General features: G+C 38.7%; 1 protein-coding gene across 2 annotated transcripts in view; it reads right to left on the reverse strand.

The window, feature by feature from the left end:
- FARS2 (phenylalanyl-tRNA synthetase 2, mitochondrial) overlaps positions 1–21,125 on the reverse strand; it is a 367,678-nt gene that overhangs the window by 340,463 nt on the left and 6,090 nt on the right. The window contains exon 2 of one of the 2 annotated variants that reach the window (XM_084618406.1): positions 5,877–5,945. The exons of the other annotated variant lie outside the window; for it this stretch is intronic. The gene's annotated coding sequence lies outside the window, so the exon portion shown is untranslated. The remainder of the gene's footprint in view (positions 1–5,876; positions 5,946–21,125) is intronic. 2 annotated transcript variants of the gene reach the window in all.

The raw sequence follows: 21,125 nt of genomic DNA on the forward strand, positions 1-21,125 counted from the left end.
GCCTTTACAACACTCAGCAGTTGCAACTGCTGCCAGATCAGGCATGGAATTAAAGTTTTCCGCAGTATTGTATTCATTCTACTTAACCAGAGAATGGTTGTGGTGACATTAAACTGTGCTAGATTACTTAAGAACAGTGTGGAACCGAGGCCTGAAGTACCTCTAACCACCATGCCCTGCCTTTGTGGCATACACATAAAGAAAGGTCAAGTCACAGATTTTGTAATCCAACCAGATTCATCTTCCCTCAAAATGCCCTGACCTATGGTCACCATTCCTTCCGAAATAAAGAGCTGTAGGACATGTATCTGACTCAAGTAGCTGACCACATGTTTTAAATGAGGAGTAATATACCATTTTCTCCATGGTTTCCTCATTTAAATGTTTAAATAAATAATAACTCAAACACCACCTACAGTAGATGCCAACATGTTGTCATAGAAAACTGCCATATAGAATGTAAATCTTGAGTCACATTCAGAAAAAAAATAAAAAGCTCAACATGCTAGTGCCCCCACCCCCATCTCCAACCAGAGAGTGTCAGCAAACAGTGCCAGAAGTGTGAATACGAATGAAGAAAACCAACATTGCTCGACAGGAAGATAAACAGAGTCCTAATTTATTTCTACCAGAATTTCTATAAAGTAAAAACAAACACATTTTCTATGCTACCTCCTTTTTATTTTATTCTCTCTCCCCTACCTCTTTATTATGTACTCTTCCACAGACACATTTAAAGTGCATCTCCACACTGTTTTTTCCCTAGAATCTTTTTAATAATCAAATTATCATTTAAGTATAACCTGTTTCTCTTCTTTTATCATTTCTTTTCTCTTCAAAGTTTTAATTTTATGTGCGTTTCATAATTTTCCTTCCTCACCAGCCACAAAGCACACACACACAAGCTCTCATATTCAGTTTTATTTCCTCACACAGCTAGCATCACCACTTTGCTTAACTTCTCTCTCTCTCTGTGGTCCACTTTACGCAAATTACCCTCTTTCCCTGATGACCTTCTTTACTATCCACTCAAATATTGTGTAGGGTCTTCTTTTCCCTCTACTTTCTGCCACTTCCTAGTTCCTCCTTTCTGAAATGTTGAGCACTGTGGCACGGAATCATTTAAGCATGGGAGTAGTCCCATTGTGTTTTAAATTAAGCACATATTTAAGCTGCTTGTTAGATCAGGACCAGAGCTGCTCAGCACGTTGCAGAACCGAGTCCTTCATTCTAGAATCTAAATAAGGGTTTTTTACCTAATTCTATTGAATGCCTATCTAAAACTATTCATTAAGTGACAATGCACTCACTGAAAAAACAAATTAGAAACAGGACATCACCAGAACACACTCATTGGCTGTTCTCACCTTGAGGACAAGACATTATTTCCAGATTAACTTTTGTTGTTATTGTCCTCCCTACCCTGTCAGCCCTTAAATAGATATCACATAACTAGAGTGAATTTCACACTACTCAGTCTATTCTCCCAGTGTCATAAAACCTACCTTGGAATGCTTCACTACCCATCTTGCAGTTCCAGCTTTATTCTTGGTCCTTCTGTCATTTAACAAACTATGAAAAATCTGCAAGTAATCAGTGATTTCAGAAGAAATGAGAACGTGCAGTTACTTCTCATTCTTAAATAATATCCATGTCTAATGAACAGGTTTTCATTTTTCACCTCTCACATGGGAGGTACAAAAGCTGTAATGCTTTAACACTTCAAAAAGTTAATTGAAAACCATACAACCCATTTTATCATCACACCATAAACTTTAATAGCAGTGTTTTCCATTATAATACATATGTTTAAGTAGCTGTGCATGAACACCATAAACTGTCACTAATTATTTCAGAGAAAGTACCTCTAAAGTTATAGAACTACAAAGAGTGCTGACACACCCAAGATTTTGATAGAAGGTGAACTTCAAAGGTAAGAAAAATCAATTGGTTTGGGTCTCTTTTTTGCTTCTTTCTGGTGTATAAAAAAGACAAACGGAAAAGTATTTTTAATGAGGTTTTTTCCTACGACTTTTTTTAACCTTAGAAATATCCGTAATATAAATGTTTGCCTTCTCTGTTTTTGCTGGAGGTCTCACTGGAGGACCAGAAAATGAGGTGGGAGCTTGCTCAGCCCTCCATTGGGTCCTGATTCAGGAAAATACTTAGGCACATAATTAACTCAATCCAGCACAAGCTTGAAGTTAAGCACATGATTATATGTGCTTCCTGTTGCCAGCTCTCACAATTTTACTGAGAGTCTCATAATATCTGGTGTTTTACTTAAATCCCCAGCTCCTGGAGTTACGGGATAACATGAGAATCTCATCTTAAGTGTGTTTTTTTTTTTTGTAAGCCCTTGGCGTTGTGAAGAAAGGCTTGAAATACGAACACTAAATGTTTAAAAAGCAGAAGGCAAATAAAAAGACCCAAAATGTATTATTTTTTAAATCTCATGATTTTTAGGGGCCTGACTCGTGATTTTTGAATGCTTGGGGTTTGTACCTCTGGGATACTTTCCTGAAATGGGACCTTGTCTTGAAAAATAAATAGGAATGACAATTTACAGCAGTCAGCAACATCAATCACTAGACTTAAGGCTGTGCACTTGGACTTTCAGAAAACCTCTGACAAGGTTCCTCAGCAAAGGCTCATAAGCAAACTAAGCAGTCATGGGATAACAAGGAAGGTCCTCCCATGGACCAGTAACTGGTTAAAAGATAGGAAACAAAGGACAGAAATAATGGTCAGTTTTCACAGTGGAGAGAGGTAAATAGTGCCCCCCCCTGCACCCCGCCCAGGACCTAGGACCAGTGCTGTTCAACATCTTCATAAATAATCTGAAAAAAAGGATACATAGTAAGGTGGAAAGTTTGCAGATGATACTAAATTACTCAAGATAGCTGGGTTCAAAGCTGGCTGTGAAGAGTTACAAAGAGATCTCACTAAACTGGGTGACTGGGCAAGAAAATGCCAGGTGAAATTCAATGTTGATAAATGCAAAGTAATGCATATTGGAAAACATAATCCCAACTATACATACAAAATGATAGGTTCTAAATTAGCTGTAACCACTCAAGAAAGATACCTTGGAGTCATCGTGGCTAGTTCTCTGCAAACATTTGCTCAATGTGCAGCAGCAGTCAAATAAGCAAACAGAATGTTAGGAACCATTAGGAAAGGGATAGATAATAAGACAGAAAATATCATAATGCCACTATATAAATCCATTGTACACCCACACTTTGAACCCTGTGTGCAGTTCTGGTCACTTCATCTAAAAAAAAAGATGTATTAAAATTGGGAAAAGCACAGAAAAGTGCAACACAAATGATTAGGGGAATGGAACAGCTTCCATATGAGGAGAGATTATAAAGACTGGGACTGTTCATCTTGGAAAAGAGATGACTGAGGGGAAATATGATAGAGATTTATAAAATCACCAATGGGGAGGAGAAACTGAATAGGGAAGTTTTATTTATCCCTTTACATAACACATGAGCTAGGAGTCATTAAATGAAATTAATATGCAGCAGGTTTAAAACAAACGTAAGGAAGTACTTCTTCACACAACACAGTCAACTGGTGGAACTCATTGCCAGGGGATGTTGTAAAGTCCAAAAGTATAACTGGATTCAAAAGAGAATTAGACAATTTATGGAGGTTAGTTCCATCAACAGCTATTAGCCATAATGGCTAGGGGTGTAATCCCATGCTCTGGGTGTCCCTAAACATCTGACTGCCAGAAGCTGGACTGGATGAGAGAGGGTGGATCACTTGATGAAATGAAAAATAAGATGTGATTCTTACTAGAGTCATAGGCTGAAAAGCTCAGATGTAAATAAAAGACTAAGATGTTCTCAAAGATTCATGTCATGATTCTAGTTCAGACCCATTACAGAGGAAGAAGAAAGTCAAAGTCTGAATCCAAACTTCTCCACAGTTTACAAGCAGGCGGGAATACTTAGCAAACATGACAGAAGAACTTACAGCAAACTAGTGAAAAACAGACTCATTTCAAACCCAATCCTGAAATACTTAGGTATATGCTTAAGTAGTCCCACTGAAATTCACATGCTTAAAGTTAAGCACACATATAAGTGTTTGCAGGTACAGAGCTTTAATGTTTAAGCCAGGGCTCGTTTAACATTTCTCTCTTTATGGAAGATTTTCTTGAAGGCAAGGGAAAATGTAATTTGTTTGCACTGACATTGAGAAAAATACCACTGGGGATCAAGCTGAGTACAACTAAATTGATATAGTTTTCCACCACAAATGATATACCATTGCAGTCAGTACTGAAGTCTGTTTACCATAGTTTAAACTTAAATCTCTACAAAGCATTCAAACAGAACAAGTTTGCAGAGAAAGACGCAGTTATTAGGAGTTCACAGGTAGAATACATCATTCACCGAGGGCATATTTGTCGGCAGAAAAGTTGCAAAACGCAATAAAAACCCTCTAAAAGGTAAATATCTATAAATTTCACACTTGATTACCCAGTAGCTGTAACTGCTGACAACTTACTGTGGTTTACATCAGTTCCCAAGGGTCTCAAGCCACTGCTGATTGAACAGATTACAGTGATCTACTGTTAGTATAAGCCCCTAGGTAGGCATTATGATACGGTTAAAAAAAAACAAAAAACAAAACCTGTAAAACTGTAATTCCACTGAACCCTTTATCTCTTCAAACCTGTCTTCTGACATTTACCATAGCCGTTTCTGCACTGCTGACAATGGCTATTTGTTAAAAAACTGCAGTGGAAACAAACATCAGGATACATATGAAGAGAAGAATGAGTAACTGAATACAGCAAATGTGGTGGGGTGTATTGACCCAATCCTTGGAGTGGCATGGAAGGAGTTAACCCTTCTGCTGGCTGCTGTTATTTGTAACCAGTGTAAAAGACAGATGTCATATGACCACGGCAAGAAACAAAAAGCAGGCCTGTCACTCAGTTTGGGGAGGCTAGGGGATGAGAAAGATCTGATTTAGGGCTCTCCATAGGTCTGAACCGGGACCAGGAGAGATGCCCAGAGGGAACTGGGGGCAAGAGCCCAGGAAAGGGCTATTGGGAGACTTAGGAGAGGAACAGGAGGATCAGGACTTTCCAGAGTCTCCCAGCAAGGTTCTAAAGAAATTACAGGCATGAGAGAGCAAGTGTGTGCGCACAAAAGAACTAGTTCCTGAAGCCTTGACACAAGGGTAATTGGGAAGGAAGCCTGGGGAAGGGAGCAAATGGACTTCTTGACACAAGGGAAATTAAGATTTAAGAAGAACTAAAACGACCTGGGATACCCTGCTCTAATGTTAAGTGCTGAGTACCTTTATATTACGTTCCAATAAACAGCCCCAAGAAAGGGGAACCTACACTGCGACATGTGGAGTGGGCACACTTTGTGGTACCAATAGAGAGGAAATTAAGATGCTGACATTCAGACAGAATCAGGGTAAGCCAACCATCACACACAACCTGAAGTGAGTCTGAGAGAAGCTTCAAAATAAATTGTGTTATATACAAGCAACTAATAGGTTAACACTTGTCCTGCTGAAATCAACAACAAAACTCCCATTGATTTCAATGGGTGCAGGAGCAGGACCCAAGCTAATGCAGTCACAAGAATCAGACAATTTAATTACAGTTCTCTTTTCCTTTTGTGTGGAGAGTACAACAGTCTCATTATATGGATGCAAAACATACATGACCAAATTCTCCAGCTATTCCTGTTTGAAACTAGGTAATTCACACAAGACTTATATAATATTAATTATACTCCTTTGATTAAGAAAATCAAAACAGATGTGGAAAAAAAGGTCAAAATATAAAATTTCATGGTTGGGCAAAACTGCAGCAGTTAAAATGAATAACTTACCCTGAATTAACTTCCTTTTCCAAACACTTCAGGTTTTAGTCCAGGGAGTCTCTTAGATAATGGCAATCCCTGAGAAAAAATTTCATTTGGGAAAATAAGAAACCCAGGGTTAAGCAATCTACTTTACAAAGGCCATGGCAAAAGAGATGATTGGCTTTGCCAAACATTAAGCACTATTACAAAAAACAGTCAGACTAGAAACCTGATGGATAACACCAAATCCTAATTAGCACTCAGTAAAAATAGAACAATTAGGCATTTAACCTATTGTTAGCTCCCCTCTTGAAAATGTCTGCAATATTAAGCTTTTATCCTTTTTCCTCCTATCTATTTTCCTTATTTTAATATCTGAATTTCAAGTTTTATGTTGACTATTGTTGAAGGGGTTTCTCCATCCTTAGTATTCAAAAAAAGTTTCCAAATTTCTTTATATCAGTCAATAGTGTGAAGGGAGTCACTCCCCTTCCGCCACCTTGCTATGAGAAAAGAAAAGGAGGACTTGTGGCACCTTAGAGACTAACCAATTTATTAGAGCATAAGCTTTCGTGAGCTACAGCTCACTTCCTCAGATGCATATCGTGGAAACTGCAGCAGGCTTTATATATACACAGAGAATATGAAACAATACCTATTCCCACCCCACTGTCCTGCTGGTAATAGCTTATCTAAAGTGATTTCCAGCACAAATCCAGGTTTTCTCACCCTCCACCCCCCCACACAAATTCACGTGTGGAGAGTGAATTTGTGTGGGGGGGTGGAGGGTGAGAAAACCTGGATTTGTGCTGGAAATCACTTTAGATAAGCTATTACCAGCAGGACAGTGGGGTGGGAATAGGTATTGTTTCATATTCTCTGTGTATATATAAAGCCTGCTGCAGTTTCCACGATATGCATCTGAGGAAGTGAGCTGTAGCTCACGAAAGCTTATGCTCTAATAAATTGGTTAGTCTCTAAGGTGCCACAAGTCCTCCTTTTCTTTTTGCGAATACAGACTAACACGGCTGCTACTCTGACACCTTGCTATGGTAATTCTAGAAGAACTAGGAGATGAGTGATCAGTTCTTTGGGCTTTTGTAAGACACAGAGTTTTCAGGACAATCTAGTAAAAATACTAGGACAGAAATTTGGACTTAACATGAGATAATGAAAGAGTTTAACTGACATTATCAACTGATATGAAAGAAGAGGAAGAGTAGGAGAGCATCAATCCCAGTATGTGATCAAGACCACAAAGTTGAAAAAAGTGACTGGTAGCAAGCCTCCTCAATACAACATTAGGGATTTACACAGATCAATTTAGAATTGCGTGTTTGTGTATATACCAAGTATTTTTATTTAAATTGTAGAACAAGCTTTATAAGATTTCTGTTTAAAAGAATGATCTTCATAAATAGAATTCAAAAAAGAAGAAAAATAGGTAATTCACATTTTTTGTTATATTTGAATAATAAACCCTGATTAAAAAAAACAGTCAACCTAATGCTAAATTGAGTCAACCAGACAATCCACTTTATGGACTATTTATTGAAAAGGCATCAACCTTTGTCTGAGAAAGAAAACTATTTACCTGGTTGAAAAATTCACACTCACGACTTTGAGAAAGGTGTGGGTTGATGCTACACAATTAGCACTCATATTTTCTTATATTTCTACACTGCACATTCACAATATCGGATTTTCCTTATAAACATGACTTATTCCCCTCAGAGAAGAAATGCATTGTTGAATGGACTTATACAAGTGTCTTTAAATTATGTGTGGTACATCACTTTTGAATGAAAATCTGATATTTTCATGCTCTCTTGTGACCACCAGCTAAAAGGTGAAAGCAAACCTGGAGAATGAATTTCAGTGCGGTTGAGTGTCATGCATGACATCACGAGGGCAATCTGGGGCAGATAAACCCAGAAACAGAATACAGAAAATCACACAAAAACAAGATCTCCATGTGCCCTATAAACACCAAGCACACAAAGACTCTACATTAGTCTCCAGTGAAAGTTCCCTTGGTGACTTTGGAATGATGAGCACCCAAAGAACCTAGGCAAGCAGCAAAAAAAGCCAGCAGATGGTTCTAAATGAGAATAAAGACAGGTGACTAACTAGTCTGAGAGGTATAAAAATAAAGTTGGAGCACTGCCGTGGTGTTATCATTTTTTGTAGAGCCACCTGGAGGTGTTGCGGGCTTATCTCTGAATGCCAAAAATGAGTAGTGCCCATCTGGCTAACCCTAATAAATTTCCTTCCTTCATTACGAGACTATAAAAGAATAGAATTCCCTTAGCTCTACTCAAATGCTTTCAGCAGATCTATTTCTTTAAAATATTTATATGGGTCAGGCAGGGCTTCACAACAATTTCCTTTAAGTACAATAATGCCATAAGTTCACATTTGGAAGCACATACCATATCAGTAACAATAATAATTAGTAACTATAGGAAGCATCAACATTTAATTTTTTAAACACAGAACTTTGGATTTATATTTCCAAAACGATCTTAGGAGGATATGGTTAGCCAGTTCAAAGGACTAATGGTAATTCTCTGCACTACTACATAGGATGCACAGCTGAGGAAATCTGCCACATTCATGGAGGAGGATAGACCATGTACAAACCAAGAGAAGAATGAGCCCATAAGAATGTGTTGTTACTCAGTTCTCTATACTCCCTACCTCCTATAAATCTTAGTTTAAATTGTACAATCAATTTTTCTATGCATTTCTCCCAAGCAGTTTTCACTTGTGCAACTGACACTAACATAGAAGATGGCCATAAACGTCACTGATCTTAATGAATCACGGGTGTTGTTTTTCCACAAAGATAAATGTATTTTTCAACAAATTTTTCTTGTGTGTTGGATACACATAGATTTTTCACTGACTTTAAGCTTTTACTGTATGCCCTCTCTTTCCGTTATATTTATGACCATGCAAGGATGTTTCTAATCATAATTACTGCTGGAGTTCCCCTAGGTCTTCCTGAGAGTACCCCAGCAAAGTAAATCCTTACAATATGTAGTCTTGTTCTACAAAGGTGTTTGTTTATTAGAGCTCCCTTTCCCAATATCAGCCATACATCTGCTTTCTGGGTAAAATGTTAAGTTTAGGGCCTTCTCCTGCTTAAATCAATGTCAAAACTCCCATTGACTTCAGTCACGTTAATATTAAGAGTACGCCCTTGCTCCCTAACTCAGATATATCATTTTGGCACTAGAGGATGTGAAGTTACCAGGGGCGGACAAGTCCCATTAATTAAATCACACATCAACCAAACATTCTATCTACAAGAGCAGTTCACAAATGGATTTTTGTGGGGTGGTTGGTTTTGTTTGTTTTTTCACCCAAAATGGCTTTCATTTTCATCAAAAGTTTTCTACAATTGTTTGGATTTTCATTAAAAAACCTCAAACCTGAAAATGGTGTTTTGTTTTTTTTTTTAGCCAAAAAGTGAAAAAAGAGGTAGGCCGAGGAGGGGTAGGAGGGTTGGCTGGGCAACTCCACAGTGATGACTTTTCCACCTAGGACAAATTACTTTTCTAAAAGAGATTACACTGGGGGAGTAACCTATGCTTAAACTGCACTGAATTTGTCCCATTAACTAATTAAGGTAACAATCATCATAATAATAGATATTTCAGTTATTCGGTGATTTTCATCTGTTAATCCCAAAGCACTTTATAAAGGAAAGTATGTATCATTGGGGGAAATTTTCAAAGGCACAAAGGGCACTTAGGTGCATGATTCCTATCCCAATGGAAATTGGGTGCTTAACTTCCATTTGTGGCTTTGAAAATCTCCTCTGTTATCTCCATCCCACAGCTGGAAAAAACAAAGCATGGCGAGGTGAAAAAGTTTGCCAAGGTAACACATTAGGTAATGACAGAGACCAGAATAGAACACAGCTCGCTTGACTCCTACTGTCCTGTCCATTTGGCCACATCGCCTCAAGGTAGTGTCAAGGTAATTCTTATTGCTCACTTCAGCAGCTACTAGAACCCCAGTGAATTAAACAATTAAATTAAACAATATATTGCTGTTTTGTTTTATCCTCATCTGACACCGAAACACTGGCCTGTAGGCACGCACTCAAGTTCTCCCTTACTTCTCTACCCCATGCTTAACAGAAACAGAATTTTCATTTTTTAAAAGTTCATAATTTGAACTAAAACATAAAAGCAAGTGAGAAATTAATTATTTGCCTTCCCTGCCCACCTCCTAAAAACACATGCAAAACTAGAACTGATATAAGCTAATCAGAATTCAGAGAGAGAAGAAACCAACTAGGTCACCTAATCTATCCTTCATGCTAATCCTAAATTGTTCCCTAAAATAGGGGTTCTCAACCTTTTTCTTTCTGAGGGCCCCCCCAAACATGCTATAAAAATTCCATGGCCCACCTGTGCCGCAACAACTGTTTTTCAGTAAATTAAAAGCTAGGGCCAGCATTAGGGGGTAGCAAGCAGGGCCCCATGACGTAGGAGGGCCACATGAAGCTAAGTTACCCGAGCTTTAGCGTCAGCCCCGGGCAGCAGATCTCAGGATTCGGCTTTCTGCCCTGGGCCCCAGTGAATCTAATGCTGGCCCTGCTCTCTGGTTTATTTTGACTGACCCCCAGAAACCTACTCGCAGCCTCCGGGGGGGCTCAGACCCTGATTGAGAACTGCTGCCCTCTAAAGCATGTGAAAATATTTTTGTGTTATCACATGACCCCCAAAATCACTGCAAATTGATAGACATTCACATATCATAGTGGTTAGCGTGCATATCTTTTTATTTTGAAAGATAATGTCTTTCTCAGAAATAACATACGCTCCACGCTATATGGCAGTTAAGATTTTTTTAAACTTGTCTCCTTAATTCAAACTGAACTACTCATCTTCCAAATGTGGTGTTATGTTTCTCATGATAATCTAAATAAGAAACAGAAAAAAAATTACAGCACGACTCAGGATCAATGTAAGTTGCTCTCTGGTGAATGCACACACAATTCAATGGGCATTTTGTATTAGAGGACTCCCTTTTTACCCTTAGGCAAGAACATCACAGGATAAATTATATTTAACTCTCAGTATTTCTGTTTATAGTATGTATGTTGTTGCTTTGCTCTTGGATAAGCTTAATAAAACAGGGAACCATTTCAGCATCTGAGACTTGTCTCTTGGTTTGGAGTTGTTTTTTTGAGAGGTCAGATATAACTTCAGTATGGAAAATTCCTAACTATTAATAAGTGGTCAAGAATAAAATCACATTATTTAGCTGCCCCCTCTTTTAGCATAAAATAGCTCCTTGTGTCAGTGAAATACTGCCACATGTGACTTAATAGTGTCCCTGGTTAATTTTTAATCAGCAAACAATACAAAAAATAGATGTAGACATACACTAACCTAAATTTAAAGTAAGCACAGCCGTTGGATATTTCTAGCTATGTTGTAATATCATAGGAATATAAATATGTTCCATTTAGAGTTGCCAGCCATTATTCCACCTACACAGATGGTAATTTTCACCTTTAATTGGGCCACCAGAAAAGAAACTTACCAGCAAACCAAAAGCTTGCCCCTAATTAAATCACATGTATAAGGGCCACATCCAAAGTCCACTGCAGTCAATTAAAAGACTCCTATTATCTCAATTAAACTTTTAAAACACCATTGAATTTATCATCTATCCAATTTTTATTCACATTTGGATTTTCATTAATGGTGACAAAGGTTAAGAATCAAGACATCATTTAGTTTCAGAACCTTAAAAATAGGGGAGATTCAGTTCTCACTGCGGTATTTCTGTGGGTTTGTCAGTTCTTGACATGGCTACCTGGTTACTTAGACAATGTCTACACTACCACAGAATCGATGCTGCTGTAATCGATGCACCAGGTGTTGATTTAGCAGGTCTTGTGAAGACCCACTAAATCGACAGCAGAGCACTCTCCAGTTGACTCCAATACTCCACCGGGAACAAGAGGAATCACAGAATCAGAGAATATCAGGGTTGGAAGGGATCTCAGAAGGACATCTAGTCCAACCCCCTGCTCAGAGCAGGACCAGTCACCAACTAAATCATTCTAGCCAGGGCTTTGTCAAGCCTGACCTTAAAAACCTCTAAGGAAGGAGATTCCACCACCTCCCTAGGTAACCCATTCCAGTGCTTCACCACCCTCCTAGTGAAAAAGTTTTTCTTAATATCCAACCTAAACCTCCCACACTGCAACTTGAGACCATTACTCCTTGTTCTGTCATCTGGAGTAAGGTAAGTTGAAGGGAGAGCGTCTCCCATTGACCCAGCACGGTGTAGACACTGCAGTAAATCAACCTAAGCTACGTCGATTCCAGGTACATTATTCACAAAACTGGAGTAGCGCAGCTTAGGTTGACTTACCATGGTACTGTAGACATAGCCTTAGGGTCTGAACCAATGCCTATTCAAGTCAACACAAAGGTTCCCATTGACTTGAATGGGAATTGTATTGAAACTCTAGTTAAATCTCTGTTTAGGCATTCAGCACCACCAGTATCTGTTACCAACCAGCAGACAACAGTGTCAAAGCCTAATGAGCATTGCATAGGAAATTCATACCAAAACACTGTTGTTTTTTAAATGAAAAAAGAGACTTAGCTATGTGAGCACAGCAATTGTCAACTTGTGACAGGAATGAGGTTGTTTTTGTCTAAAACCTTGTATCCCATCTACACTAGGCCATGATATAAATCGAAGAGAGGTGTTTAAATACACTTCCAACAAAACTTTATAAAACAGTTTGGCTGACCAGTGTGCATCTCCCCACACTCCAGGAAAATATCAAAAACGTTGAGGGGAAAAGAATGCCTTCTCTGTTGTATTGTCTCCTCTCTCCTCACGATATAAGGATGACTGTCAACTGGAACTCCAGAAAGGGTTGGAGGTGGAGGTGGGGCAAGGGTAAAAAACAGAGGAGATGCTTCTTTCATCTGAGAACCCAGAGCACCAAGGGAAAAACTCAGGAGGAGAAAATACTGCTACATCCTGTATTATGTCACTCTTGGTCTCCTCTTCAGCAGCTACTCAGAAGAACAGAAGCCAATGGCTATGCAGCTGCAGTAAGGACAAAGCTGCCAGACAGACAGGCACTAGCAGAGAAGTAGCTGTTCCTAAAGGTTCCTGTCTCCATGAAGGAGGCAAGTGCTTTCATCAGAGATTCTTGAGATCCACAATGACAAAAAGTGAAGTGACTTCCAAGCTCTTCTTCCCCCAATCCTCATCTCATGGCAAAGAGAATAGTGGTAAATTCTGAAAGAACCTTGCACTATTTTCCTCCTGCTTAGCCCTCGTCACAGGTCCGATGCTCTGGAACTGCTCTGTAGGAAGCCAGACAGGACTCTGGGGTAGCGTGACTCCCCTCATGGCATGCTGTCCAGGGCAAGAAGCCTTTTCGGCTATGGCCTTCCTAGATCTGACCTCAGAGCACTCAGCACCCCTGTTCTCACCATGCACTTCCTGCAGCGGGTCCACCTGGATGAGACCCTTAGGGAAACTGGAAGGGCCCTGCACCCCAACTTCGCAGTTAGCAGTGACTCAGCCAGCGTGTAAACCAGAAGGTTTATTAGTGGACAGGAACACAGTGTAGAACAGAGCTTGTCAGAACAGAAAGCAGGACCATTCACCAAAGACCATCTTGGGGGGACCTAGGGCCTGGTGCCCCCTCTTACTCCCCAACAGGAGACTGACCTGCTTCCAGCGGCCCGACCTCCAACATGCCCATTGCCTCTCTTCCAGTCTTTGTCTTGCATTCTGGGCAATGAGTCACCTGGTCGCATCCACCTCCTAGTTCTCAGGTTACGAAGGGCACCGTCCATTGCTTATATGCAGGCAGCTTGAGCAGCCTCACCTGCCCCTGGGGGTCTCAGCAAAAGTCACACACCCTTATTCCCACCACCTAGGCATTGGTGTAATATACCAGGAAACTGACCTACACGCAGTATTCATACAAAACAGTAAGACTCACATACACACAACACAACAAGGGGGAAAACACCTTCATCACACCCTCTCCTGTGAGTGTTTCTGCATGCAGAGGTGATCCAGCCCAACATTAAGGCCTTCTTTAATACAAGAAGGCTTTAGGGTTTCAGCATAATTCCCCATTTTTGATAGTATGCCTCTTTTCTGTTGACTCAGTGAATTGAAACTGATGCAACACTCGGTATGTCTTCTCCCATCAACACGCGAGTAATTCAGGCATTTGTCTTCCATTTCTTCTAATGGGAGATATAAGCATAAAGAGCTCTTTATTCCACAAGGAGAAAAATCAAACCTGATGACTTCACAAATAGTGTATATACACAGTATGCTGAAGCAAAGTGGATCTATTTAAAGAGTCTCTATTGTAATTCATATTCCATCCCAAACTGCTAACCAGGCAGAGAAAATACCATTACAAGGGCAAATGTATTAATCCAAAGTGCAGTAATCAGTGGTGTATCGTAGGAGATAAGCAAGGCAGGTCTTCCAACTGAGAGTTCACTCCACTCCCTTCCACCAGTATCAGAAATTGGAAGCATATAAAGATTCACAAGCAGTAACATGGCTCTGTCAACAAGGCTCAAATAATCACAATATCTATTTTGATAAAGTCAGTCTCATGGCAATATAAAACTTCACGAGGCAAAATAAAAACAAAATGAGATTCCACTGCTGAATGTTTCCAGTTTGTTTTCTTTTATTTCAGTCTTTTTAGTAAACTTATTTTATCATATTTCTTAACTATTCAGTTCATATTTCATTAGAACCTGCAATTTACAACAGGTTGGCCAGTGCTTTTACCTCCACAGAGCCCCATTGACACTCTGAACCAGTTAGGGAGTCTTCCTGTATGTTGTAAACTGCAGGATCGGGGCCATAATATTCACTTGTTAAAAATACTTCAGAAAATATATCTTTATGCATTGTGTAAGCAATTTCCCATGAGCCAAAATACAACAATTTCCCATATAATATTCCCCAGTTTTAAACTCTGATGGGGAAAAAATGGTTACCAAAGATAGAGTAGCAGTGTTATAAATATTCTGTTTGGATTATTGAAATATTTGTCATGTTTGCATTAAAGAAACTGCAGAATTACACTTCTGGCCTATCTAGGGAGGATAAAAACTATAATAAGATATATGATTTTCTTCAAACCAGAGAGTTCCCAAGTGGAAGTCATAACATGGTGCTAGAATTACGCTGTTGAGAAAAGGTCCTGTGACATTGCATTCCATATGATTTTATGAAAATATGCTGATGACTGTGAATATAATGTAACTGTAATATGCTTCATGCAAAAGGTCTCTTGTAAGGTGTCATTACAAATCTTATAATCTACTGTGTGGTCATCTTATTTATATGAATGAATCAATCTTGTATCTGAAACTAGAAATATGAAATATAACTCTGAGGTCCTATTGTAATTATGCAAAGTGTGGGCCATTAATGGTGGTTTGGAATCTTGATGGCTCCCATTAACCAGGACAATTGACTGTAGACGGCTCTGTTTACTTGCAAGCCTTCCTGTGAGTCAGGCCAGGAAGAATGAAGGCTTGGGGGGTCTCACAGGACATGTGACCATGTCACCTGGTACTGGAATCCATCTTTAACCTGGTGCTTTTCCATTTAAAAGTGTGGGAACCCAGAGACACAAAAGATTCCCTCCTTGTGCCAAAGCTATAAAAGGGGGTGGAACAGAACAAAGGGGGTTGCAGTCATGAGAAATCCCCTGGAGCTCCCTTAGTTGGAACAAGGATTGTACCAGGGGAAAGGATTGGGCCCAGACTAGAAAGGAGTCTAGTCTGTGAAAGAAGCTTATTGGAACATCTCTGGGGTGAGATTTCATCTGTAATCAGTTTCTTAAAGTATTAGGTTTAAACTTGCATGTTATCTTGCTTGGTAACTCACTTTGTTCTGTCTGTTATTACTTGGAACCACTTAAATCCTACTTTTTGTATTTAAGAAAATCATGTTTGCTTATAAATTAACCCAGAGTAATTAATTCCTTGGGGAACAAACAGCTGTGCATTTCTCTCTATTGCTGTTATAGAGGGCAGACAGTTTATGAGTTTATCCTATATAAGCTTTATACAGAGTAAAATGGATTTATTTGGGGTTTGGATCCTATTGGGAACTGGGTATCTGGGTGCTAGAGACAGGAGCACTTCTTAAGCTGTTTTCAGTTAAATCTGCAGCTTTTGGGGGAAGTGTTTGCAGCAGCCTAGCATGTCTGGCTCAACAAGACAGGGTACTGAAGTCCCAAGCTGGCAAGGAAAACAGGCTCAGAGGTAGTCTCAGCACATCAGGTGGCAGTCCCAAAGGGGTCTCTGTGACCCAACCCATCAGAGGTCCATCAGGCATTTTATAAAATTATTCAAAGTAAAGTTCCATCTACACTATTAACCACAGGCCAAGATATAATATGGATTGGTCTTACCTGTATCAATGGGACCAAATCTTGTTCTAATTACATGAAGCAACTGTACTTTGGTTCTATAACAGGTCAAGGCTAGAGCATAGTGTGGTCTCATTCATTCATGCAAACTCAAACTGTGATAGCATAGTCATGACAATATTGTTTTTAAACATATCTGAACACTATCAAACTGAACATGTTAAAGGGGCCTTATATCTCCTTAGTTTTCTCAAAGCAGGGCCAACCCAGTGATGTGTGAGGTCCCAACCAAAGCAGAGAAAGATTATAAGAAATCGGGCCATAAGTCGTTTGTCCTTCTAGTCCTGCTGTTAAAGAGCGTAGAAAAGTCTGAATTAATTGCAGTACAAATAATAATAATAGTTTCCTCTACCTTTGTACCTGTTATTGAAGAAGATAATACATGAGTTCCAAGGCTCCCAAAATAGATGCTTGCCTTATTTGTCCTTAATGTTAGTCCCACATCAAACCCTATAGGGCTTGATAACACTGATGTGCTTCCTCCAGGAACAGCACAGAGAATGAAACATCCTAGAAGAACTTTTGCTTGAAAGGCTTCCAGGAAACAGCACACTTTAATCATCTCAGAGAACTCTTCTGTGGCCCCAGATGCCAGAAAATAATATTTACTTCCAATGCCAGTATTAGTGAAAAATATGAGAGGAACTCAACATATTTATCTTTACAAAAAAGCTACTGTACTTGGAGACATTTTCTTGAAAAAAACAAAAAGAACACATTTCCAGCCAAGATAAATGTCCCTTGCTGGCTGACAAAAGATACAGTAGGCCAAGAAAAGCAAGAAAAAACATCAAAGAATCCACGCTTTATTATTAATGAAGTGCACTTAGTGTCATTATGCCTTGGGCTCCCTATGATACAAGTACAATCAATAAACATTGCATTTCTTTATGTATTAGGACAATCTGAGCTAAAGAGTAAGATTTGCCTCTTGCTTTTTCTTTATAACCATTTGGGGAACTGCAGTCTGTGACATGTTTAAGAATCAACTTCCACACACAGCCTGCAGGTTCAATCACCAGGGATTTTGAAATGAGAAGTGAGAACAATAAGACGACCAGGGTCAAATGAACAGAGGAGATAATAAGGAAAAAAAAGTAAATCACTTTAATAAGGAGAAGTCAGACCTTGTAAGACTTTAAACAGTATTCATTTAAAATCAATAAAAAATACTACACAGGGAGTCTAGAAAAAGAGATCAGAATAAGTACGTTTCCCTAACCTTAGTGCAAGTCTCAGTTCAACCAATGGATTTTTCCATTATTTATAGCTTGGATATTAAAGTAATTGACTGAAAAAAAAATGCATGAATAAAATGTCTATACCACAGTGAAAGAGAGTTTAGATTTCACCGACCTTCCTGAAAAAAGAACTGGATGGTGAAGGAAGAGAATAAACTATACTGCAAATATGAACAGCAAAAACATATAGAAATTCCCACCCAATCTTTCTTCACCAAGCAGCATCCTTCTCCCTGTTCATAATCCACTTCCTCCGTGATACCAAAGCTAATGTGTCAATGTAAGAAACAGGTAGCTTTTCATATTTAAAATAACTTTCCTATAGATTAGATATTTGAGCATTTCCTGATCACCTCCTATTTTGAGATCTGTATGTTGTATCTGTCCAGTGTATCATGACTCCACAAGGAAGGGACTCAGTCTTCTTTTATGTTTTTAATGACTCAGTGCTCTCTGACAGCCATTAATGAATTAAAATAAAAGTGAACGAATGCTAACATTTCTAGAAAGATATGCTTTACAATCAAAGTAAAAGAAAAAGCAATAAGCTATAAAGTATGGCGCTTAGAAACTTTAGTGATGGAAGCACTATAAATACCCTTCCAGACCCAACAAATAAAAAAAAAAAGATCAAAATTAAATACAAATTTTTTATTGTAAACATGGATTAAATTTTACAAAAAAATCTTGAATTGGTTATTTTCACTCTGCATCTGATTTTGTATGTTCTAAAAAACACAAACGCATCACAAGGCAGCATCTCCAAATGAGAGAAAAGGAAAATAAGTGTGCAAATCACTTGCATAAAATTGTAAGTTGTAGGTAAGAAAAATTCTAAGAAGCAAGGGGAAACAAACCGAGTATAATGCCAAACACTGATGTCAGGATAGATCTTGGAAGCATACTAGATCCCTTACGGTGAGATCTATTATACTGGGGAATATTCTTCTCAAGGGAAGGGAAGGTTATTTATGACTGGACAAAACACTAAAAAGTATAATATAGAAAACAGTTCTGAAATGATGCAGTGACAGACTAGAACACCTAAGAAGCCTAGTCCATTTCTGATTTCTATGATTAAATTTGTCAACAAGTTTTCATTATGCCAAATGACCATCCAATGAAAATACCCTCACTTCCTGCAGGGTTTCTGTCCACAAAAAATATCTGAAACAATATCAGTATTAAGGTTAGTGGTATCTTTCAGGTTTGGTATAACTACTACGAAGTGAGCATTCTTAAGGATTACAAATATGATAATATATATCTTCTGATGTCCTGAATTCCAGTCTAATCCTTTTACCACAAAACCATCTATAGCACTTTTCATTCAAGGATTGCAAAGCACTTGACAGACATCAAGATCCAGTTAACTTCCTGCAGAAATGCCTGTGCCATGGGAAACCCTATTTTGGTGCAAGGTTTTAAGGGCCCAATCTTCACCACATATTCATTTAAAAGAGACAGTGAAGGTGGTTTCATGGTAGGGGTATGGGGCAGGGCCAGGCCATGGAAGCTAGGAGTTCAAGCCCCTGCTCACAGCTTCCGAGAGGCAACTGCCAGCATTTTGAAAGGGATATAAAGCCTCATGCTTTTGGCTGTAATCCCACGTTTGAAGATTAGGTTTTAGGGAGGAGATTTTGAAATAGCTGGTTTCATGGGAGGAGATTCTCCCACATTTGACTACTTTGGGATTTCTCGCATCTTCTTCTGAAGCTGGCCACTGTTGAAGCCAGTAAATAGAACAAGATGGACCACAAGTCTGACCCAGCACATTACAGAACAATAAAAAGAGCAACTCTTAACAGTTGATCATTTAAATGTCTTGATGGGTCACTTATTCTTTAGAGCTAGCCTCTGACTAATTTTGTGTGTATTTTTGATTTGTCTGCTTTGAACATCATTCAAAGTTCAACATTACATACCAAAATAACACATACTATAATAACTTTTGAATTTAACAGCTTGCTAAACTATCTAGCTATTTAACAGATCTTCCCCTAAATGATCCAGGGTATCTCTGATCTCTGTTGATGGCACAGTCCTACAAAGTTGTTGTTTTCTTTCTCTTTTTCAATCCTTTTTGTATTCCCAAAAGCTTGAAATTTAATCAATACATTTTCTTGTTAAACCCAAACGAGGCAAGCAAGAAGTGTATTGATGCATGATCAGAATCCTGCAATAGGATTCATACAGAAATAGAATTTCTCCCTATGGGACCAGAGAGATGGAAGAATTTTCTCTTGTTATTTCTTCTAATGTCAAAAGTTTAGGGTGGGATTTTCAGAAGTGCCTATGTAATTTAGGATCAAAACTACTTCTGACATTCAAAAGTGCTTGTGCTCCTAAGTCACTTAAGTGCTTCTGAAAGCCACCACCCCACTGTTCAGTTCTGTTTCTGTAGGCAATTACACGAATATAAATTACTAATTTTAGAAACAGAATTATTCAGAATACCCATTTGTTATGAGGAAATAATCCTACCCAGTGTGGGCAACAGAAAAACACTTTTTTAATTATAATCAACTATGATAATATTGGCTGAGAGCCAAATTCTGCCTTGATTTGCATTCCTAATTTTCAATGGGTGGTATAGAATCCAAACAAGGGCAGAACCTAACTCTGTGTGGCACTGTCTATCATTGCTATCAAGGAGCAAAAGTGATTAAGACGAAGGAGAATCAGAGCAGCAGCAGGAAGGAAAAGAGGTTATCCAGTTTTTAGAAGTTGAAAAATGGTAATTAAAAAAGATGATAATATCATGACAATCAATTATCACTCCAACCCCAAAAGAAAAATAACCAACATGAACAACAACAGAACAGGAAAGCACATGCTCTCTCAAAGCACTGAGTGCCATGTCATAAAGCTGAAATGACATACCAAAAAGAATAATTTAGGCAGCATATGACAAAGCTACAAATATGCCCCGGAGAATGTAACAGCTGCTCCATTTCACACAGTTCTGCAGTCTCTGCAGGTATTTTGTTCAAATTCATTTTTCTCCTACTACAGATTTAGAATATTATCAAGTACACCAGATGCTTATGTTATTACATCATTCTCAAATTGCTCATTTATCTTAAGATATAAGGCAAAAAGAGGGCCAGCCAGGTTTCCTTCTTCCAAACCTGAACACAAGCAGCAAAGACTGCTGTCTAAATAATATATAACAATAAAACCCGACCAAGGTATCAACCAACAACATTCAGAAAATGTTGCCTAGGTTTGTTTATGCTAAGATTTTACGCACACCACTAAATTCTCCCTCATATTTGCACAGCAACATGTAAGTAAGCAAAAGCACAGTTTACACAAACACACAAGTGGACCAGTCCCGGTCCCATTTAAATCTGTGATCTGAGTAAGATAATTATCAGGGCCCACATGCTGAAGACAAGCAGCACTTATTTTTGTGCAATACATGGCTTCCAAGAAAAGCAAAAGCAAAACAAATCTATAAAATTAATCACTCTATCCAACAATACCATCAACTTAAAAAAGAAAACTTGTCTGAATCTTGTTCCTACTGCTTGATTCAAGCAATCTACA

This window comes from Lepidochelys olivacea, assembly GCF_965140295.1.
Source record: "Lepidochelys olivacea isolate rLepOli2 genome assembly, chromosome: 2".
NCBI classification, from domain to species: Eukaryota; Metazoa; Chordata; order Testudines; family Cheloniidae; genus Lepidochelys; species Lepidochelys olivacea.